The sequence below is a fragment of the Anser anser genome, assembly GCF_964211835.1.
Source record: "Anser anser genome assembly, chromosome: 2".
Lineage (NCBI taxonomy): Eukaryota > Metazoa > Chordata > Aves > Anseriformes > Anatidae > Anser > Anser anser.
Window position 1 is genome coordinate 46,408,810 of NC_139721.1, and position 11,257 is coordinate 46,420,066.

Genomic DNA, 11,257 nt, shown 5'->3' on the forward strand with positions numbered 1-11,257 from the left:
TAATTGCTAAGGTTTTTTGTTTGTTTGTTTAGTTTTGTTTATGATATTACCAACATATAAAAAAATACAGAAATTTCTCTTAGAGAGCTCTCTTTCTAGGAAACTTTACCTTAAAGGAAAAGTTTTGACCTGATGCTGAAGGAAAGAGAACTGGAGATCATGTCTACAGTTCAATGATATGCGCATAGATTATAGTTCTGTCTTCCCCACAAACCAGTCTGAAAGATAGACTAATGTAGTAGGAACATAGCCAAATCTTTTACCAGAAAAATAATAACATGCAGCTTTGAACTAGAGTCCCTCATTTGCCTGAACAAATTGTATTTGATTCATTAATTGGAGTTAAACAATAGTTGTTTTGGCAAGCTTTCAATGTCAAACTGTCATTTTAGCCTTTTGTTGTATTTCAGCAGTGTTCTTTATTACACTTTTGTTTTACTTGTCTCATATATTTTGATATAAATTCTGTATTGTTAAAATACATTTTTAGATTTAGGTCTATGATATTAAATTCTCTTAACCTTCCCTGTCCACATCATAATTTTGCTATTCTATTACCTTCTTTGTATATTCTTCTATTTTATTGATGTACCATATTAGTTACCACATTGCTATACTGAGTGTATTGAAAGCAAAAAAAATATTATAAGAGAAGTTTATAGGTTAATCATTTTTCCTGTTAAAAATAATGCCCTAATATTCACTGTAATGTTTCAGCTGGAAATTATTCTACAATCATCCACATTCTAAAAGCTCCCTTAACAACACATTATTAATTCTATATTGTATGTTCAAATAATCATCCACTATTTGCTAATCTTAAATGAATGTGTGTATCTATAAATGTATATATCTCACGTATACATAAATACACTCCTTATGTATTGGACATATTCGAGCGAGTCCAGAGGAGGGACATGAAGATGATCAAGGGGTTGGAGCACCTCTCTTACGAAGACAGGCTGAAGAAGTTGGAATTTTTCACCCTGGAGAAGAGAAGGCCCTGAGGAGACCTTATAGTAGTCTTCCAGTGCCCAAAGGGGACCTACAGGAAAGCTGGGGAGGGACTCTTTGTCAGGAAGTGAAGTGCTAGGACAAGCGGGAATGGCTTTAAGCTAAAAGAGGGTAGATTTAGATTAGATATAAGGAAGAAATTCTTTACTCTGAGGGTGGTGAGGCAGTGGAACAAGTTGTCCGTAGAAGCTGTGGATGCCCCATCCCTGGAGGTGTTCAAGGCCAGGCTGGACGGGGCTTTGGGCAACCTGGTCTGGTGGGAGGTGCCCTTGTCCATGGCAGTGGGGTTGGAACTGGGTGATCTTTGAGGTTCCTTCCAACCCAAACCATTCTGTGATTCTATGAAATTGCACCAGACTAAAAGACAGATGAATTACGTCCTTTATTTATTTACTTATTTATCATTATTATTATTCTAAGGCATCTAATAAAGTTTTAAGCAATGTCCAGAATACATATAGTGCCATGAATACAAGACTCTCATATGCTGGTTGTAAAAATATTAGCAAAACCTGGTTTACTAGAGGGTTGAGGACATACCCTGCCTGATGTGGTACCACCAGCAAATCAGAAAGAAGATAAAGGTAAAAGGGAAGGGGTGGGAGACAAAGGGAAAGAACAATCAGGAGGCAAGAATATGATTTAGTCAGTAAGGAATATTAGAAGAAAATGAGCAGTATCATTTTAAAGAACAGCACAGCAATATTTGTATTATGGCCGTAATATCACATTCACACAATCCCATTCCCCTGTTTTGGTTGCCTTCTTAATCTGTCCTGTTCGGGCTTGACTTTCTGTGGCTTTGGGAGATAAGAAAACTCTTGAGTTGCTCCATCATATCACTGTGTTTCACCAAATGAATGCTGCAGTTGAAGTCCAGGTGTAAAATCCTGGGCTTTTGCCAGTGACTGCTGCAGGGACAGGTTTTCATACCTGAAGCCATGCAGAGTCCTAACCATCGAGACCTGCACAGCCAGACTTCAAAGAGCAGAGAGCTTAGGCATCCAACCTCTTGCCTTTTCTATAACCACAGCTGTGGAGCAAGACCACACCACTACAGCAGCTTTCCACTTCTAGCCTTCTGCCTGCTGCAGCTGCTCCTAGCTAGCCAGGAAGCAAAAAAGTCATACTTCCTCTGAGGGAAGCAACAAGGGACAGGAGTTTTAGCTAGATCAGAACAAAGGGCAGCAACAAAGGGCATACTGCAGAAGGCAACCAGGTGCCCCCAGCCACCTCAGTCAGCCTGAGGGCTCGTCTTGCAGCACAGCCCACCATCACATCTAGGTTTGGCACCCTGAGCATCCCAGGGCAGGACTGCAAAAAACCTTCCAAAGTAGCATGAAGAAGAGTGCTGCTTTTCTCAGGAGCCAGTCATGAAAACAGCAATTTGTAAACTTATCTCTCTGCACAAAACTGGCAAACAAAGATTTTGTTAATAATTAAATAAATGAAACAATGTAGTGTAAGACAGGATTAGTAGTGATCCAAAACTTCAGCATTAAGTAGAATGAGGTATCTACATATTAAAAAGTATCAATATCAGATGTGAAATTGATAAAATATTATATGACATATATATTTGTTCAAAGTTACATAAAAATAATCAAAACCATGCAAAATCTGTCTATGGTGTACAAAGCAAAGCTGTGTTTGCCTCAAAATGCAGTAGAGCATTGCAGAGTCCCATTTGTATTGTAAACTCTAATTAGCTAACCGGTATCACAGTGGAAAACACCATTACTGTCTGTAGTTACAATATTAATTCCAGAAGAATCTATTAGAAACTGTATTTCATCTACCCTTCTTGCTCTTCCACTGGAGGACATCGGAAAATTCCTGAAATTTGTTAATAAAAATTTAGATTTTTAGTATAAAGCCATGTCTCGGGGCATATTCTCTGTACTAGGGGAGAGAGAAAATATTGCTTTGGCGTCTGACACAATAAAGATTGAGAGCATGAAATAGACTTAAATGATCCAAAGAAATAAAATATCAGGAAATATCTAGAAAAAATATGCAAAAAATAAAGGAAGAATTCCAAAACAAGGCTTTATGATACTGGAATCTGAGGGAAAGTTGATTTCTGCTTCGAAATCTAATGACTGATAATATCTTATACCTGCCTGTTGCTAGTCTTTTATACATTCCAATCTACAAAGGAAGAGAATTATAAGTCCCCTGGAGTCAAAACTGTGCATCAAAACTTGTAAAAGATTCTTCCTGTCTCGTGCAAAAATGAAGTGAATACAAGATCCATGGGATTAATTGAATACAATAAAATCAAGTGCAACAAATACTGGCAGAATATTAAAAGCAAGTAACCGTCCATAAAACACTTCATAAAATTCACAAGCGTCATATTTAAACAATTAAGGTTTCTTGCCTGTTTTACTTCATTTGAAAAACACCTTCAGTTTCAGTCATTTAATAGTTACAGACCTTGTACATCTAATGCCTTTCATAAGTTTATTATGGGTAAACATTTCTCTCCAGCTCCAATGTTTATCCAGGTGAAATTTTAAGAGAAACACTAACACCTCTGAAACTTCCACTTTGATAACTTAAATAGACTTTGAACATTCTGAAATACCTTATCCTATTTTATATTAGCCTTTCTCTACATCTTTTCGAATTTATATCATTCTATGAGCATAGATGTAAGAACTTAACATGATATTTTTAAAGAACGTCTTGCTAATATTATGTACCACAATACTAAAATTCCCTGTTTTTTACTGGAAAAAGTTCATCTTAAAATGACCTCCTGATATTCTAGATAGAATAGTCCTCATGTGACCTGCCAGTAAATCCAGTGCCCACTCTTGAAGTGCCAACTTTGGTTGATAAGCCTTCAATTTAGAATAAAAATTCTAGATTAAGTTTCTATGTACATTACTTTCTACTATGTCATTTTTATTCTGCTTCTGTAATTCTAGTTCACAATGTACGACCCACCTGTTCCTATCATCACTAGCAGGACTTTTCAAGTGTTGCATCATCCATACCATAGATTGTTAACGCAAACAATCTAATTTTATTATTATTATCATCATCATTATTTTAAAGCAGTATCATGAATAACAATATTAAGCAAAACTGGTTCTTGGAAAACATCATTGCTCTCCTATGTTCATTTGGACAACTCTCTTTTCAATGTATCTCATCATAGTCTTCCCTTTAGCTATCATGTTAATCATTAAATATTCCTCATTTTAATTTCCACTTTAATTTCTCTTCTTTTGATATTAATTTTAATTCCCTTGAATCGATGTTTAGCTTAAATCTAGGTTACTAAATCCACTGTGCTGACCCCATCTAAATGACATCAAAGAAAGATATATTATTAGACGGCATAATTTACTTTTACCAAAATCACTTTGAATTTACATTATTTAATCTCCACATTCTTGATTACTCTTCCTTTCAAAATCCATTATAGTTTATTGTAGGGTATTAAGGATAAATGATTTTTTTTCAGATAGCCCACTTTTTCTTTTCAGATATGTCTATCATACTTACTGTTCTTTAATGGGAATAAGTAAAGTATCACTCCCCAGGCTGCAGGTTCTTTTAAAATCACTGCTACTGGACATTGTCCAGGATGTTCAGATTTCACACAACACATGCTTATTTTTGTATTCAGTATGCATGTGACAATTTCTATTTCCTATCTTCGTTGTATAATCTTTCCTTAATCCTACACATAATTTCTCCTATTAAAACTGGAGCAAAGTATTGTGATCTGTGGTGTATACTGTCCCTTAATCTCCACCTGATCCTCAGGATATGGCCCTGCTTGCCTGAATAGTATCATGCTTAGAAACCTTATTATTAATTCCATCCGTGTCTTCAGAATACCTCATTCAGACAGACATTTTACTACTCTCACTGTACTTTTGTATTTGTGCACTTTCTAGCTGAAGACCATAACCTTCTCATTTCTGCAAATACCCTGATTTCTTACAGTGCCTTGCAAGTAACAGGAAATTGCCACTCAAGGCCAGATTATTGGAATTTTCTCTTCATCTCTTTCACATTTCAATCCATGGATGCCTCTTAGTTGCTTCGCAGTGTCAAAGTTTGGTCCTCTGAAAACTGAAGCTTTATTTATCCACCTGTTGTCTACCCTGCACTTGAAACTACTGTGGCAGTTTTGAGCCTATCTGTGATCACTCAGCCCAAGACTCCTTTCTCAAACAGCTTCACTCCCTGCTTACTCCCTGCTCAAAAAAAAAAATAAGATTCACAACTTTTAAAGTAAACATAACACAGCAGTATTTATAGTTCAGTGATACTTTAGTAATGAAATCTGTCTGGTATTTCCTAAAAATACCTGACCTGCTATCACTGTATTGTTGATTACTACTCTAATCTGTTAGCATTTGGGCTCAAAACTGTATCCAGGATAATTAAAATTCCCCATAACTCAGACCGTTATGTATTTTTCTTATAGTTCCACAGAGGTTTCTATCCATACTCAAATCTGAATAGGATATTATAAAATCTCTCTTGCATTACGGAATGCTCTTATTCTTTTAAAATAACCTCTTCTCCGTGTGATTTCTACTTAATCATTCTCTTACACACAGTGAATATGGATACAGAAAATTTCAGTTTTGATACCTGACATGAGTAAAAAGGAATGAGTAAAATAGGATTAGTAAACACAGTACGTGAAAAAAATGTGTGATGAGTAATACTCAAGCAACTCCCATCAGTAGTTCCTATGCAGTTTTATTACACATCTTTGATGTAACACTAAATAAAGCCATGCAGAACAAATAATTCCTGTTTAAAAAAACGTTTAAAGACCTGTTTTCGTTCTGCTATGCTTCATTTTTTTTTTCCACCTAGATATACTACTTCCTTAAATAATTTTCTTAGTATATAACTAGGCAAATAGAGAAGAAAGCATGATACACAACTAAATCCATACTTTGCATATGTCTTAGGAGTCTTTCAAAAAGCAAGAAATCCCATTTGTGTCTTAACACTCTCATCTTTGTCAAATCTCTAGGAAAGTTCAGCAGACAAATTTTATGAGAAGAGAGAAAATTAAACTGCTCTACCACATCCCATTGAAAGTCCATAAAATCCATCTTATCTCCAGCAGCAGATTGTAACTGATATTTAGGGAGACAGTATAAGAAGCAAAGCATGACTGGTGTGGTCTTTTCCCTGTATGCTCTCCAACTCTGCCAATCAGTATTTCACTGACTTTCAAAGTCAGTGTCTCTAGCAACCACCAATGTTCCGTGTTATTTTTTCTTATTCTTTTCCTGATGTATATATGGTTTTGTCCTCCATAATACGACACAGCTCTGAATAGCACCATTTGATTATTTGCTGTTCAAACAGTGTCTGCATTCATTTATTTCAATTGCCTGATCATTTCATTCAGTACCTTCCAAATTTTCAGCTTGTGAGAAACTGTGACTAATCTTTCCCTGTTTTTCTCTATATGTCATTTGTGAAACTGCAGATCTGTCTCCTGTTCCACCCACTGTCTCCCACAGCTGATACTACTTTTAGTTTCATTACATGAAAACCAATCATTTTTATTTCCATTCTTGGTATCTTCTCTGCCTCTAGTAGCTGCTTTTTGAGATGACTTGAAGAGTATAGAGTATTCAAAGTGTAAATTCATGGATATATGCAGTGACATATTGAGATTTCTATTTTGAGATCTTTCTTCCTTTCCCAACAATTTTTAAGATTCCACTCATTTTTCAAATGCCCGTGAATAATGGCTTAAGATTTTCTGGGAAACAACAGTAAGTTTCACAGTGAGGTGTTTCTGTGCTGAAAGCTGTTTATGCTTTCTCCTGCAGTTTGGGACAGAGTGTGTACACTTCTGGAAAACAAATACTTATGCTTTGATAATAGTGAAGATTACTTTGTTAATAGTGAAGATTACTTTGTTATAAATAACATTAATTCTTATGATAGCTACTATTTGTCTTTGACTGTCTAGATCATACCATCTAAATTAATTTGATTTGGTCCAAGGTTTTGATTATAATTTAGAAGAAGCTACTTGCAACATTAATTCTTTGTTTCCTTTTCTTCTTGGTTTTGGCCTGAACATGAGGGACAAAAAACAAAGCAAATCAAAAAACAAACAAACAAAAAAACGAACCACCTTGATTGTTCCCTTTGTTGTCACTTCGAGGTAGTTTGGAGGAATTGGAAGTGTTCCTCACTTCCAATTGAACTGACCTTCAAAACATGGGAGGCACTATTCTTCTTGGATTTCACCTGAAGGGACGTTCTGAATCCAAGTATTAGATACATCCATGCAATTTTAAGTAAATTATTTCAATGTAAATTAAGCATGCATTATCTTTATTTAAGCTTATTTTATTAAAACAAAAGGTATTTAATAAAATGTATCAATTTCTAAAAATATTTTTTACTTATAGATCTGGAAGTAGAGGTATTTAAATGGCAAATAAATAAATTACGTAGCTTTTGTTTGAAATAGTACAATTAAATATCTGATTATTTCCCAGTTCCAAAAAAAGCAGCTGAAAATCAAGATCTGCTGTGACAATGGGTACACTCAAGATCATAAAAAGTGTACCTTTTGTTAGGCAAATGGTGTTTTTCGTATAAGAATAATAATGAGAAGTGCAAACAAGAAAAGCTAGTTTAAGCACAGAAGATGCATTTTATTATTCTGAGATGTAAAGCTGATATAACTTAAAATTTAGACAAACTTAGCAATTTCAAAATAGGAGATTTCATCTAAACTTTCAGAGGGTTTGCATTTTATTATAAGAAAAAGATAAGTGTAAAAGCATGGGACTGTAGGCTCCAGAGAGCAATTTCTTTCAGTCCAGCCCTTGTGTGGGAATGACTAACGTGTAAAGCTTCAGACCACTGATAGTAATTATTCTCTAAATTAAGGATGAGCTCTGTCCAATCTTCTTTGATGATTAAGAAAGCCAAATTTTCAAAGCTAATTAGTTTCTTAGTTAGGATCATTGTTGTTTATTGTTCAGACACCTTTAGGGTAATTAGCATGCCTGACCTAAATTAAGAACACTTAGCACATTTTGTTGACTATGCATAATAACAGACCCCCTCGACCAAAATACATACTGGACCTCTCCTGTGGTGTTCCACAGCAGAGGCAAATTTCATATCTAAGGGTGTTTCCAACATGAACATCTCACTGCAGGTCCTAGCTTACCTGGCTAGCCAATTTCACTATCTTGCTGTAAAGGGAAAAGTGACCTCTGTGCTCTCCCAGTCCTTTGTTTCTCCAAGCACTGAAAGTTGACCACAGCCAGCCATGAAAGTATTTTAAACTACATAAGGAAATAATGAGAACTGGCTTGCTCGTCTGGCCCAATGGTCTGCTGCTCTCAGCAGCAGAAAGTAGCTGGTATTTGGCAAAAGAGTAGAAATCAGAGTATACTGAATGTTTCTTCACATCATATGTACCCTGCCAGCTTCCAACAATCATGACTTTCTGAACCAAAGGTGGCACTGCTTTTAATACCCATGGTCTAATTAATTTTGTACTTGGACTGTAAGAAACAGTAGGCCGTCATTCCTAACTTACCTTCCCTGTATCTTTACAAATTGAATACAACATCATATCCACTTCTTTCAGAGACGAAGAATACTGCTCTACTTAGTCTTTATAACTGCAATATTTTCTTGCTGCTTTTTTGTATCTTTTAAGGTTCTACTACTCTTTTTTATGAAATGAATAACTAGAATTGCAAACTATTTTTAGTACATAAAGGTACCTGTGGTCACAGAGAATATATAAAAGAGCATAAAAAACATTTCTGTTGTGTCTTTCCAAATAATTCCTTCTATTTCCTTTTAATTGACATTGGTCACTGAGCTCAGGGTATCTCCAGAGAACTACCCAAAATATATTCTTAGTGAATTTAAAATTTCAGTTATCAATTTATCACCTGTTCATTCAGTATGGTAATATTCTTCTGTAACTTTGTGTAGTCAGCCTGATATTAGGCAGTCATTAATATGGCTAATTTTCTACTGTTATTGTGTTACTATTAATTTTCTTTTCCACATTGTTTATGAATATGTGGAAAAGCTCAGGTTCCACTTGACAATGTTTTCCTACTGCCTGAACTTCCCTAATTCTTCTTTTCCCCATTTTAAACCAACTACCATTCATAGCAAGACTTTTCCTCCTATTGTAATTTTCACTTGCATGTTTGGTGTTGGGTTTTATCAAATTTTTGAACCCTCCAGTGCTAATTAGGCAAAACTTAGCAATTCACTTACTAGCTGCAGCATTACATTCCATTTTATTTGTGAGATATGTCTTTCCTCTACAAAAGCCATTCTGATTATTCTCCACTATTTCATATATATCCATGTGACTACTGAGTCTACCCTTTAATAAGTATTCCCCACACCGCAAGAGGAGCTCCAAGCAATCCAAATTATGTCATATCTTTTTTCCCCTCTTTATTTTTTTTTCTCCCAATCTATGACTCATAATGCTATCAAAGTGCTAAAGTTCGACTTCACTGTTGGAGGAGTCATTCTGCAGTAATGTGATTGTAGACATCTGTATCTGTAGGGCCTCTGCATCCAAAGTAGCTTGAAATGAGGATCACCTTTCCCCTTGTGTTCTTGACTCTAGCCCTAAGAATGTACTCAGGGAGTTTTAAATACAAGCACGTCCATGCACATCCATGGTCAAAAGCTCTGCAGAGGAAGAAAGGTAATTCAGCACTCCAGCTATGCCGGATTCCTCACGTTCAAACCAAAGCCTTGAAATGTGCCCATAAACTCACAGGCACTTAGCAAATGGGGCAGGGATTTACTGCAGTTACGCAATACAGCTCTTCTGATGGGCAGGTCAGCCCATTTTCAAATAACCTTTCTACTGCACAGATGCTTCCTGGAGATGAAGAAGGGATGAATGACTCTGCAAGTGCTGTGACAAAAAGACATTTACTCCCTTGGGTGGATTTTCCAACTGGATTTTTGAACAGCAGAGAAACTTTGACGTTACCGACACTGAGGAAGGCTCCAGATTTTCAGGGAGAAGCTCTCAGAATTACAGGAGCACATGAATGGCCATGTTGTGACAGGCCCAAAGGCCTACCCAACCCAGCTGCGCTTTCTCCAGCAGTGGCCGTAAGATGATGCTGAAGAAAAGTAAGAATGAGGCAGTCATATCTGACATTTCCAACAGCTTTGGGCTGAGGGTACCATGACCCACCTCGTTGCTAGTCCTGCCAGTATCTCTCCTGCTGGCATTTGCCCACTCTTCCCTTGAACTCCCACAGACATCTGACAACCGCAGCAGGAGCTCTATGTCCAGTGTGTTACTGCAAGGGCAGAACTGTACATGGCAGCACAAAAGCAAGAGTGCTACGAAGCCAGGACAGAGTTTTAAGACTGTTAATTAGGGCTTTGGAAAAGACAGTCTGGGTCATCTGACTCCAGGTACTTACTCTGACAGATGTGGGTTTGTCCCACACTGACACTAAAGAAAGAATTTGAAAGCTCAAGAAACTAATTTCTGACCACAAGGCTGGTATTCCCAATTACTATGTTTGGAAATGATTGCAGGTCCAGACACATTCACTCCCTTTCTATGTTCACAATTACTTGAATGGAGCATAATAAATTAAAATGCTTAGCAATCTTCACAGCCCAGCACTTCCTACCTAGCTGCAAAACCCGCCACGGAAAAGCGAATGGCTGCGTGCAGTGCTCTGGATTGCAGGGGGCTGCCAGCTCTTATCATGTGCTTATGGGAATACCTGGGGTGGGGATGCAGCAGGTGAAGCTAACTGAAGGCCAGGGACACAAGGTTGCTTCTAAAGACAGATCTGGCATTACCAGTTCTCACACACAAAATAAAAATAATAAATAAATAAAAACATCACAGCCATTTTTTTCCCTGCTTCCCCTGAGTCTGTATGACGAAGCCTGGTGCAATGCTGTGTGTTTATGGTGCAACCATCAGCAAGGCCAGGCTGCAACGTCACCGTGCCATGGGGTACTGCAGCACACAGTTGTGAGCATCATGAATTGGCTATCACAGCACCCCACACCCACGGAACTGTTGTAATCCATCTCATACCTTCCCTGTGTGCCAGTGGGATATACTTGTTTGTAACCAATACATAGGCATGTACCCTATGGATTACCCACACGACTAAAGGGGAACAATGCCACTGTTTCAGCCACTCCAGCACTTCTCATGCCCAGGCAGCTGTACAAGTGTCCCACTGCA